The 13618-nt window shown below is 37.3% G+C and overlaps 1 protein-coding gene across 1 annotated transcript in view; it reads right to left on the bottom strand.

The window, feature by feature from the left end:
- Positions 1–13618, bottom strand: part of GREB1L (GREB1 like retinoic acid receptor coactivator) — a 209169-nt gene that overhangs the window by 102293 nt on the left and 93258 nt on the right. Inside the window, 1 exon segment of the mRNA XM_006027932.3 lies at positions 12491–12601. The gene's annotated coding sequence lies outside the window, so the exon portion shown is untranslated.

The following is a 13618-nucleotide window of genomic DNA, read 5'->3' as shown; positions in this document are numbered from 1 at the left end:
CCGCTCGCCCCCCCCCCCCCCCCCCCCCCCCCAATCTAGCCACCAGGCATACATTTACTAAAAAAGGTTGAAAACCCCTGCTCTAAGGAGATAAGCAGAGCTAATAAATTGTAACATGTCAACAATATTCATTTTTTGGGCCATCTCATTGAACACCTTCAGTGAAGAACGCAGGAAAAAAGTGATGGCTCATCAAGGATGCTGAACAGCTCCTTTCAACTCTTAGAAAACCCTTGTCAGTTCAAAGTATAATCTCATGCTGTCCCATTGCCTTAAAAAAAAGATCCGTATAATAGAGTCAACACAACTGACAGTGTGCAAGGAGGAAAGGAACAAAATAGCTCATTTGGCTCTGCAATGTCAAGAGAAGTAAAAAGCAGTAAAAACTAATTATTATTAGGAAAGTAGGTAGACATGGCCCTGAACACACAGAGAAAGATCCACTGAATAGGAAAGTTCAGTAACTTCTCAGAGTAAAACTATACAGTTAGAATAGTGAAAATAAGTTACATTATTCAATATAAAATTGATATGTAAATCATTAGCTTCCAGTTGGGACCTAACTTAAACTTTAAGGAGAGGAACTTAACTAGGGTTTTGTTGCTGTTTATAAAGCAATTTCAAAATTACCCTGATAGTGAATACTGAGCCTAGCAGTGACATCTTAGTTTGGCTACCACTATACCCAACTTTGCTTTTAGCTTAACTAACACAGCTGTATTTTCCAAAAATTCATGATAATGAAATCTAATCTAGTTTAGCCCTGGAGGAAAGCTTCTCTACAAAGAAACAAAGATGTTTACTTGATAAGTCACTGTGCTATTGCTGAGCCTTCAGCAAGTTTTGTATCTCTAAGGAATACCTTAGCAATGAGATATAAAAAAACTTGTTCATTTGTAACACTGCTTAGAATGTGTTATTTAGCTTAAATGTAACATTTCTCTTGTCTATTTCCTCAATACAGTATCATCCTTCTTACCCAATTCTGACCTGCTGTGGTCTGCGTTCCTTGCTACAGGAGAATTGCTTTATTATTTTTCTATAGTGAAAAAATAAGTGAAAGCTAAGAGCTGGCATTTTCCAAGGGATATCTTAAGTCTGTGAGTGGTTCCTCAAGTGAAAGAGGTTAAGAACAACTGGTCTAAGGTCATGCCATTTTCACCCCCTGCCTTCCACAATTATCCTTGGTGGGGGCAAATATTTTTTATTCCTAGATTATCAAAAAGGCGAAGAAAAATGAACAGCAAAGTCTTGTATGGCAAAACTTTACAGTGGCAGGTCAAGCCTGTCTTATCTTTGAGCAAAGTGGAGTTTCTTCTCAGTGAGAATTCTTTCTTTTACCATATTGAAAATATTGATTGCAATGAAACTCATCAGTCTGTTATCACAGATATGGTATCAAAAGTGATAGGCTGGAAGAGACCATCATTTATTCAATAAAATGTGTGTATTTTGGGTGCAGGATAGCCTTCCTTTGAATAGGAAGATGCATTTTTGCAAAGGTATGTGAACAAATGATAGAAGAGTTGAACTAAAATTCAAGATCCAATCTTGAGTTCACATCAAAGTTAGCAACTTGAAATTATCTATATGAACGAACAAATCAGAACACCCCAATCCCTGGACAAGTTGAGTTTAGATCAAGGTTTTGAATTCACAAACTTGGGAACATTCAGATACAGGATTTAAAAATCAACTCAGTACAAAAACTCAGAACATAAAAAGAGCTGGGAGTTCAGTCTCAAATCTAACCTATTCAGTTTATGACTTAAAAATACGCTGCTCCTCACTGTTTGTCAAGCAAATAAAATTTGACAAAACTTATGTCAAGCACTATAAAATAATTTACTATATAAAGAAAATGTTATAATATAACCATATATATATACAGTATATTACAGTACAATAAATATCTATTTTTAAACTTGACTTGATTTTAAACTTTTAATAATGTCTAGAAAAAGAAGGTCAAGTTTTAAGAAATTTTATTTTGTAGTTTCAAAGGTCTGAGCATTTATACATCCAAAACTGTCCAAACGTTCTCTACATTCAATGCATCTTCCGAGTGTTAGGATACAGCCCCCCAGAATCCCTGCCTCTACATCTCAGAAATCTCCCAATTTCCCTTCTGATTTAAAAGAAAATGTCACTATAGTCAACGTTAACGTTGTGTAGCTCAGGTTGTCTCATACAGGACTGCACAAAATTAGATGGAATTCAGGTAAGAATCAGATTTCTCAAGTTTTCATACCTCAGCTGGGAATCTTTTAGCAAATTTTCTGTATCTTCTGTTTCCTGATCAGGAAGTGCTAGCTATACCAATATTCTCAGTTATAGTCCCAGTCAGAAGCCAGCTCTTCTGAGCTACTTTTGTAGGAAAGCTAATAAATCAACTAGTCTGGCATTCTGAATATTAGATAATCACTAGCAGATGAGAGGTGGGGGAAGCACGTATTACAAGTACTTAAGAATGAAGATTCACCTCATGTCATTTTTATTAAAAACAAGAACAAAAGTAAAAGGAACAAAAAGGAAGCATTACATCTACTAATTTATTTTAATATCTACATAAGTCATTACAGGGCAAAATACCAGGCACGATTTGTCTGGAGGATGCTAGTAATATTTGCAGAGGATTTATGTTAAAAAATCTTAAGACAGATACAGAACATTTTGACTTAGAAAGAAAAAAAATTAACAAGTGCTATGTCAAACCAGATTCTGTTGTCTTTAATGAAGTAAAACCATTGCTGGGTTCCAATCACCAGTGAGGGTGCAAATTAGGACATGGATCCTTTGGGGAAGGTGGGGGAAAGCGGGTAGGGAAGAGGTATATGGAATACACACGCATACTAAGCAGTGCTGAGCTATGGGGTCACCATGGCTTGAAGCTTGATTCTGCCATGAGCCCAGCCCAATTAAATATATGGTAAATCATGAGCCTTTTGGCTTTGTACTAATATCATGCAGTTTGCATAAGTAGATACAAAAGTGCTGTTTAAAACCTTGCTACCTGTGCTAAAACTTGCAGCAGTTTCAAGAAAGGTAAAATGAATCAATTCTGAATGAATGAACTAAATTATTAAAGGCATGTTTATTTCAAGGTCAGCATTTTCACATTTCACTCTTGCCCTCTGCCCTTCACTTCCATATGTTCAGGGCGAGTAGGGTCTAACAGTAATGGGGAAGGGGCTGCAGGGGGAAGAACTTGGGGCAAGGGGTGGGCAGAGAGCAAGGGAACCACCTGAGCCCCTCCAGATTTATTTTCTCCGTTGTAGCTCTGGGAGGGCAAATTCAAGGCAAATCTCTAATAATTAGATTCTATACCTGGAAAATTGTAACAAATTTATAATTTTCCCATATATAGATTCTAATTATTAGGTTGCCTTACATTCAAGTAAATATGATACTCTGAATTAAAATCAGCTGGATAGTTTACACACACACACACACACACACGTGCGCGAAAGCTATCCTTCTGCATATACACACACAAATATCCATTGTATATACACAATACCGCGCATACTTCATGCTCTCAATCTCTTTGAGATGCACATTCCCCTATCCCTGATATCTAGGAGACACCGCCCTTCCCCCCCTCATTCTTAATGGTGGAAAGAGGAACCTGAACTATAAAATACTCGTACCAAATAAACTGCATTTTGTATTTTAATTAGCAATACAAAAAGGCATTTGTAACAAAGGATAAATTTGGTCTTTCATTTTGCATCTTTTGTGGATGAAGGTTAAGGTTTAGAACAAATCAATTTAGTCCATGATAGGCATAAAGTCAAATGAAAACAAAACTCACCACAACCATTGTAAGGTAGTAAAACAAACCCTAGTGAATCAAGGATGAATTGATCAGGAACTAGAAATAACGATGCACGCTAAGATATCAGCGTGAGGAGTGTTGAAGGGTACATGTTATACATCACTAAGGGCATGAGGTCAGTTAATTTAACAGCTTCCTAATAATGCAAGTCAGTGTACATTTTGCTTTTTAGTCCTTTTCAAGAATTAACCCTGTACACTTAAACCATTCAGACCCAGAATTTAAAAACTCCTCCTAAATGATATTGTGAAAATGGAGAAAAATTATAGTGCAAGTACCATTAGTTCATCATTTTTGGGGAAGTGCTGGAGAAATAGTTTGTGTACTGTTATTAGGCACCTTGACAAAAATTAAAAACAATGGGAAGGAAAACAAAATAAACACATTTTGACAGAAAATCTGAGAAGAGAAAAACTATTTAAATGTATAAAAATTCTGATTTTTTGTTAGAAATGCAATACTGTTAGAGGGCTACACTGAAAAACTAAATTTTTGTTCTCACACTAAATCCAGAGGCAGCAGAGTTGAGCTGTTGAACTGTTGAAAATCCTGCTCAGACTCTCCAAAGCAAATATGCATCTTTACTCATGTTGTTAGCAAGCCCCAAAACATTTTTAAGCATCTGAAAGATCAGGGCTTAACTGTATAGTGTAATTTTAAACCTGATTAATTGAACCTTGTAAGTAATTACTTTGGCCATGTATAGACATTGTTTCTACCAGAAAAATCACCGTTGTCCTGTAGGAACTAGGAGGTTACAAACATTCATTTAGTTTCACCAGGGGAAGATATGCCGCCTCTTGGAGAAAGGTCTCCTTTGCAAGAGAAACTCTCTCATGAGAATGAATTCCTGTATGTCCCCTCCCAGCCTGGTCCAGCAAGGGAGAAGAGCAGTGGAGCAATGCTCCCCCCACCCCCCCACCCCAACCAGAAACTGCCCACTTTGAGGAACTTTGCCCTCAACTGCACTCCTTGTATCCAGGAACAGCACAAAGGATAAAAAAAAGAAAACATTAACAATAAAAAGTCTCATATCTGTAAAATATGTAAATGGGCCCATTTAAAAAAATCATTACACTGTTGCATATTCATGATCTTAGGTTTTCTGATATTGATGTTCACTGCACTGTGTTTTCTGTTTATATGTCAAGTCAACACCATGATAACTTACATTATCACCTCTTTTAGATCTTGAGCAATTTATGTAATTAATTAGAAACAGCTTGTTAAAATTATTTCTACTTTAACATGCACACCCTATAGATCCATTTCCCCTTTTAAAGCTTTGGCTTTATTGAAAGTATGCACACTAGCAATAAAATTAATCTGGTCGCTTTTGAAAGAAATAATATTTTTTAGGATACATTTTGACAAGTTAGCATTTTTACCTTCTCAGAAATAGAGTTCAAAGAACAACTTTTGTCTGCTCTCTCTCCACATGCAATATAATTACAAATCCTTCTCTCTCAATTTTAATATTGATTTCTGTTACTGGCTATCTATTTTCATTAATAATACCTTTTTTAACAGTCACATTTCAGACCCAGGGCCTGCGGCCTGGGAATCATATGAAATTACTTGATAATAATTACCAGGTAGTTATATGAAAACAGACACCTACTGAAGAACTGGGTTTTTTTTTAAACTAAGACCACCAATTTAAATAGAAGCCATTTTATTAAAAACAACAGCAAAATAAAAGCAAAAGCTGTGGAAATCATAAGCTAAGTTTACATAAGCAGACAGAAAAAAAAATAAACTGCCAGAAATCTGAAAGAAATATTGCCTATCAAAGGCTGTGGATGAGGTAAATGAGGACATACAAGAAAATTATGTCCGAATACTTGAGTTTTATTATTGCTATAGTTCTCCCTGTTGTAGATCTCTCCATACACTGGGCTCCTTCCAAAAACAGAGAAAGCCATGGTCCTTAGCAACATTCTATCAGTATTGCTCTTCTTTTAAATTTTCAAACTGAGCTCATTTTGAGCACTTGCCATTTTTGTTCAGACCTTTCAAAATGGCCATAAAACTATTTTCTCTTCTTCTAATCACAAAATTTTCATATGAAAAAGTCAGAAAGTCAAGAAATAACGCTTTCATGACTGCTTTAACTAAGAAGCCACAACTATAGCCTCCTTATACAAGCTAGGTTAAATCTTCAAATATCAGAAAACAACAAAGCTAAAACTGCCAATCTTACAATGACAGCTGCTCTAATCACTCCAAGGTTAGGGACAGAAATTACACAAAGTGCAATAAGTGATCAGACACCAGTTCAAATCTGTACCACAATAGAAGTTCAGTGCACATAAACTGCTTTCAAAATGGCTAAAACCAGTTTAAGATAAACCTGGATGGATGTAGTATCAGGCTTAACTGATTTAGGTTAAATTGATTTATTGCACTTCTGTCTCAGCTCCCCTTCAGATTCAAGTTAACTCACAGTCCCCCAGCACCTCCCTACAAACCCTCCCTCGCAGGATGGGCAGGCCAAATTTTGGCCCAAGCTGTCTGCTCCAGCAGAACAGGGAGGTGGGCTCCAGAGCCCACTGGCTTCTGGCCAAGTCCACTGCAGGCATTTCCAGAATCAAAAGTGAATGTCTGTTCACTTGCTTATTGGTACAATCTACGCAGCTTAAAATAACCTGTGAAGATTGAATCGATTCAGCCTCAGGCTTTTTGACTGTCTGTACTTAGCTCAAGACTTTGGCTGGTCTATAGCAACTAAAAAGGGATAAACAAAAATACAGCAGGATGAACAATGAGGGACAAGCCCAGCAATAGGCCCCACTCCTTTTTTTTTTCCTGACTACCTTTCTTTCACTGTCATGGTGGCATCAGGTTGGGTTCACCACAGGAGCCCAGGATACATCATGCTGTGTCACTTTAGGATCACCCACTTACTGGGGCTATTCCCCCAAGAAAGGTTGGATTTTGTGGCCAAACTATACCAAGAAAGACACAATCAAGTGTATCCCCTACCTTACACTTACCCCAAACTTATTTTCAGAGGGGAAATCCACAAGGTCATTCTTTAAATTCGAGGAAAATATACAAAATACATAGTGAAATCAAGTTTCCATAGCTAGACTTGAATAAAACAGGCTTAATTTTTTGTTTTGCTTTAAGTAACTTCTTACTTCCTCAACATCCTATACAAAGCTACTGCAGGTCTGATACATTTTTCTTCTTGTTTCTATAAGGTTAAGACTGGCCATCCAAAAAGTAATACTAAGGGAGTTAGGGGATAAATACTGACCTTTAACTAAGTGTATGAGACAGAATATTTATAAATTCCCTTCAGATTGGGACCACTACCATTTTTTATTAAGAACTAATTCAGTAAGAATTCTCTTTAAATAAATAATGATCATCTTTCTTCACAATTGGATATTTAAATATACTTTAAAATGCATGAAAAAAGTACATTTTGTCTAATCTGAAATGCCACTGCAGTCTTCAGATTAACAGTCACATTAACAAGCTACCCTTCTCCCATCATTTTCACCTGCTGCTGCAAATATACAAAATAATAAAATAATTGAACATCTGCTTTCATGGCCATTTCTATGCCAAAAATAGTGTACTAATAAAACAAACAAAGAAAATATGGGTATGTGATATCTTTAAAGCCAGATAAAACTACGTCAAGGTTAACAATGAATTAAAATTTTTCTGTGAAATTGTCCCAGACAATTGACTAACAGTGGCCATGTTGTTCATCAATATTTTATTAAATAAATCAATTTTTCATATTATATTCCGGTGGAAATGATATTCATCTCAAAATGGGGAATGTTTTGTGCATTTCTCCCTCATTTTTTTTATGTAGCATATGTTTATCACATGTCAAGGCTGAGTCCCTACTTTCTCTCTTCACAGAAATACCAGAAATTCTTCTGCAAAGCAAACAAATCTGTCAAGAACCTCTGGAACTACCAGAGGCAATCCCTGTTTCAGATCAAAGATGCAAATCACTAATAGGCATTGCATGACCTCCAAGGTGTCACAGGAGACCAATTATTCAACACAAAGGCAACCCAACAGAATAACACTGAAACAGTAAATTCAGGTAGGCTTCTAAAAAAAACCAAACCAGTAGTCGTCAGGATTCATGTTACCTTTCTGCATCAATGGTTCCAAGATAAAACAATTATTTGGGGAAAGGGAGGTGTTATAGATATAAAATGTCATGGAATGGCTCAGGATATGAAAAATAGTTATAACTAAAATTTTTTTTTCCAACTTACAATCGAGTAAAAAAAAAAAAAAAAAAAAAAAGAAAAAGAAAAAATATTTGTCTGTATTTATCATTCATTCATTGCCCTAACTAGAGCAGTGTCTGCGTGTCTCATTCATTCACTACACCAACTAATGCATTGGGGGTTTATGGAGATGAATATAGGAATAAATTATTCAGTGTAGATAACCACTGTACTTCCCTGCACTAGCCCAGATACAAAATTTCCTAAGGCTTTTTACAACCTGGACATAATTAGCCTGCAATACAAGTACAAACAGACAGCCATGATTTCCAAAGCCACTATTTTTTCTATGTTTTAATGCAGTGATTTCTAAAGGGTGTGAGGCAACAGATTAGCAGCAGAAGTGTCTAGCAAAAAAAAAAAAAATGTGCAAGATTGGGGCTCCTGCTACACTGGCCCTTCATGGCAGGATTGGGGCCTGGTTGGGTTATCAATGCATACAAGATTGGGCTCATGGATTGGATCCAGCATGCAGACTGGTGAGTGAAGTGTGCTGTCAATTTTAATCCAGAGAAAGTGTGTCCCAGGTATAAAAAGTTTTGGAAACACGGGTTTAATATAGTGGTGCTCAAGCTTTGGCCTCACAGGCCACATGAGTGATGCAGAGCAGGTCCACAGGCCAAATTGGGCACCGTGTGCCAGAATTAGGCCTGCACCTGATCCAGCATTCACAGCCATGTTATCTGGTCCCTGGGGCTCCCCCTGGGTGTGGAAGTTTGACAGCAAGGCAGGGATGCTGCCACTCCACTGCCACCATATTTCCAGACCCAGTATAAGCTCCATGGGCTGGATGACAGGGGCTGGATCTGACCTGAGGGCCCTGGGTTGAGCACCCCTGGTTTAATGAAGCAATAATACAGAAACATATGGGCTGCATGCACTAAGGCAAGAGTATCAAATATTTGGCCCATGAGCCACATTCAACCTGCAACATTCCCCACCACCCTCTTCTAAACCACTGGGCTGCCAGCGGGCCGTGAACAGTTTGGGGGAGCCACTCATGGTGGGCAGGGCCTGCCAGAGAATCCAGGGTCCCCGTGGACACAGCCCTTGGTGGCAGGAGGGCAAGTGACGGATTTGCTGACATAGCCCCACTTGCTCTGCAACCGCTCAGCCTCCATTACAGCAAGCAGACACCTACCCCATTGCCACCATCCTCAGCCCAATGGATCTGGCCCACCAAGAAACCTAGTGGACAAGATCTAACCCAAAGCACAGGATGATTTTGACATCTCTGCACTGAGGCATGTGGATAAAGCTCCCATTCCATTATGGAGTAGTGCCCACCCACAGGCAGTACAATGGCATTTAAAGGCAGCAGGGCCAGGGCCTGGGGCAGGAAAAGCCTCTCTAAGTCTATTCCTACTTGCACTGGGCAGCTTAGCTGGGTGATGAGACAGTGATTTTTTTTAAGCAGGTAGAGCTGGGAACCAGGCTGGGAGGCTCTCTTCAAGCCCAGTTCTCAGCCCATTAAAAAAAAAGCTCAAGTGCCACCCAGCTGGGCAGAGGGGACAGCAAAACAAAACTGGCAGCAGGGACTGGGCTTCATGAGCATCTCCCTGAGCCCAGTTCCTAGCTCAGCCATTGCTACCCTGTTGACAGTCTTTGGTTTGAGGACCAGACTGCAAGGGGAGCATAGGGAGATCTTTCAGGTTGACTTCTGAAAGATCTTTCTTGAACGCAGCATATTTTCCATAAGAAAAACTGAATGAACGCTTGTACGCTTGCAGTTTCTCCTGAAAAATCAGCAGCTCTCCTGGAGGAAATGGAATACCTTTATGTAGCCAAAGACACCAGTACAAAATTGAAGATGACTGGTCCACCCAGCTTCTGTGCTAAACTGTGCTTCAGTTTTATGGGTAAATTCAACACTATAACTTTTCCATTACAAAATAGTTCTATTTGTGTTTGTTGTACAGAATTACAACACAGAACAGTGAAAGTCTGGAAAGTCAAAGTTAAGGCTAGTAGTGTTAAAGTAATGTTACATAGTCTCAGGGTGATGTCTTGAGTTAAAACTGGCATTCAATCTTTATCTAACTTCCCTTCCTTGTGCCTCCTGAGCCCTGAACATCCCTCATACACACATTCCATCATTTCCTGATGAATTTTGAATTGGGTATCAGGAGAATTTTATGACGTGTCAGTTCTGTAGCAACCTTAATGTTATTTAAACAGGTTTTGTGTTTAATAGGCAATTTGTATTTAATCACGTTTATCCATTTCCAAGTTATTTGTTTAAAGATGCTTTAACCTTGACATAAATCAGTGCCAAGCATGTGTATACATTACATTTAAAGGGTTTAATAATTAAGCCCTTTGGAGAACCATGATTCACAAGTAAGTTTCATACAGAAAGAGGAAATGCTTGCCCTTTTCTTTCTATTTAATCCCTATTCCTCCACAATTTTATGGATTATTTCATCTGTACTCTAATGTGTTTTTGTAAAGATCACCATGAAACACCAGTATAATTACTATAACAATACTACCACCCCTTGTCTCCTGAATGCCTATTTCTTCCTAATGTGACTATGATTGCTTGTATAAGATGGTAGGGTCAAGGAATCCAAGACCTTGGTCTGTGTCCTGTGGTAAAAACCTTTTGGACCACATGCACATTCTTCCCTCCTCCCTTTCCTCTGTAGAAGGCAACCATTATTACACTTAAGACCTTGTAAAAAATAAGAAATGTATTTCAACACTCATTTCCACTCTGCTTTATATAAAAGTACTGAGAATAGCAATTTTGTGTAGCTTATAAAAAAATAATGCTCAGCAAATTATAGGCATTACCTACTTTTAAAAACTGATTTTTCATCTTTAATTTAATTACACAAAACAACAACTACAAAAATCTGCTCCAGACTCAAAGGCAAATTTCAACCTTTACTAAACAAGAATTAACATATAACAAATAAGCTATGGTTTAGATTGGATTCTATCCTGATAATTTAACATTTATCTGTTTGAAAAAATTGGTGAGACCGTGTACTTAGGTTAAGCTCTCTAAGAAATACAAGTTTTTAACTTAAAAAAAACTTTCAGCTTTTTAAAATATTTTTGGCATTAACTTTACAAACAGAGGGAAAAAAATCTCATAAGAGGAATAGTTCATAATTCTTTTCACATACAGAAACATTAAAATGATACATCTGGGAAACCAAAGTACACTTCAACCCTTACTGTCTTTTCAGGCCTGTATTGACTGCTTTATAATAGCTGCCAACATTTGGTAAGGATTATCCTTTCATTTAGACAAAAGAAAGCATTCCTTAGCTAAATCAGCACTTTTGCCATCAGACTCATAAAACCTTTTCACAACACAGATTTTCAAGAGAATCCTTTAAGGTTTTAGGATGCTGCTCCTTTTACTAAGTAACAAAATACACCCCATGGTGTCTCATTGACCCCACTCAGCTCTCCTCTGACCTCTTCAATTGTTGTAGCCTAACTTCAGGGGCCACAGAATTTGCCTCCCATACCAAAAAGCCTAATGTTGCTTCCTCCTAGCACCTGGTGAAACAAAATGCAAGAGGTTCCCCACCCCCCACCCTGACTACTACTATGTTCCAGATGTTCCCAACTACTAGGTTACTGAAAGCAAGTTTTGGTATCTGCATGGTAACCAAGAAGCAACAAATTAGAACCTGGACTGTGGCAATGACCCTCTTGTTCAATTGGGCCTCAATGCTGCCCCTGCCCTAAGGATACAACAGGTCATAAAACAGGAATAGATCGTCAGCCTCCTAGAAATGCTTGCCCATTACAACACAGCGAGAAACCATTTCGAGTTCAGCACCTATTCAGAGCCTCCCCCAGTCACCAAAAATATGGTTGAAAAGCTCCCAATTTGGAATGCACATCTATTTTTAAATCACTGCAAAATTTAATGACTCAAATTCTTTTCCAGACTTGCTTTAACTTTCTTGAGATGCCAACCAAATAAAACACTTCGTGTGTACCCATGTACATACAGAATAAAAGTGCATTCCTAAGCATTTGTTTAGTTTTGCAGAACAACAAAAGCTACTCCAGATTTACAGGCAAATTTTTATACTTATCCCAAGTTTGGGTGCTGGCAGAATTTAAGGTAACATCAAATTAAGGATAGCAGTGGTATTAAACTAAGTAATAAAACTGAAAGTAGAAAAGAAAGCCTTCAGTAATATTGATCAGCGTTATTTAGTGAAAGTAGTTTAAAAATTAACCAGTTCACTTAATTAAGGATATTTGTGGTGTTGAAATATGTACATTAAATAATTCAAGAATAAAAGAGTGTCACATGCAGCTCCTCCTAATCCTAAAAAACAGCAGAGATTACAAAAGTGGATGTTGAAAATAAAATTCACATGTTCTATATTAGGAATACCAAGTACAATACCTTCCTGTGTTTCTTTTAGCCTTTTCGAAATGCATTCATTTTTAAAGCTTGTAGCTAAGAGTTTGAGAAACCTGCTGCCACGTTATCTAGATTTTTTAAGTTCTTCCACACCTGCAAAATAATGAGGGAGAAAAAAACCAAAATAAATTATACCAGTAAAGATTCAACATATGATATGGTTTGCAATAAGTCATTAAAAATCACCTATCAAAGCTCATATTTGGCAAAAATATTGGACAGAGTCTCTGCACTGACTAACTCTTCTTTCCAATTTCTATGTCTGCAGAACTGGAAGCATTTTTTTTTGTTTGTGTAAGCTGACAAAAAAGAAGAAAAAAGCATTGTTTAAAAAAAAAAATAGCTGGTGTAAATTATATTACATTTTCTGCAGTATTTTCTCCTTCTGTGCCATTAAACAACAAAACAATCAATTGCTTTGGATCGAATGGCAAGAGGCTTGACTATATGATCCAACCCCACTGAAGTCAAATGGAATTTTGCTACTAATTGCAATGTTTGCAGAATAAGGACCTAACATATCGAGAACTTGCTTAAAAGATATAAAAGAATCTTTTTTTGCAGCAGTGTAAATAGTAGGACAAGTAATTAAGACAAGTAATTTTCATACCCTTCCTTTTAAAACATATGTATCTTCAGAGAAAAGGTCAAATTTTCCTAATTCCCAACTCTAATTCCTAAAAAGAATACTTTTAAGAGAGCTATGAATATGGCAACAGGGTTTGCTACCAACAGCACAGATGTCAAGTTCTTAAGCACCTAGAGAGTTGAGAAGATTTGTAAACAAAAGAGAAAGGCTTAACTTATCGTTGGACAAATTATATTTAATATACAAGACCTTCCTAGTCAATACAGGCAATCCATGTCTCAACAATGAATAGGCCATATTATGCCTGCAAATATTTAAAAAATTCACCCATTGATTGCAACTGCAATAAGTACTTGCTAGGCAGTATTCACAGACATTTGTGAAAGCATGGCAATAATGCAAAATAGTCTGAATTTAAAAAAATGATATAATTTTGTTTCCCTCTCCTTTTTCACAATCCAAAAATTAAAAAAAGTCATTGAAGTTTTCCCTTACCTCTTAGAGGAGAAAGTTCTTTCCCT

The sequence above is a fragment of the Alligator sinensis genome, unplaced genomic scaffold (genome assembly GCF_000455745.1).
Source record: "Alligator sinensis unplaced genomic scaffold, ASM45574v1 scaffold677_1, whole genome shotgun sequence".
Taxonomy (NCBI): domain Eukaryota; kingdom Metazoa; phylum Chordata; order Crocodylia; family Alligatoridae; genus Alligator; species Alligator sinensis.
Note: the sequence above shows the minus strand (reverse complement) of the source record. Positions and strands in the feature narration are given on the sequence as shown.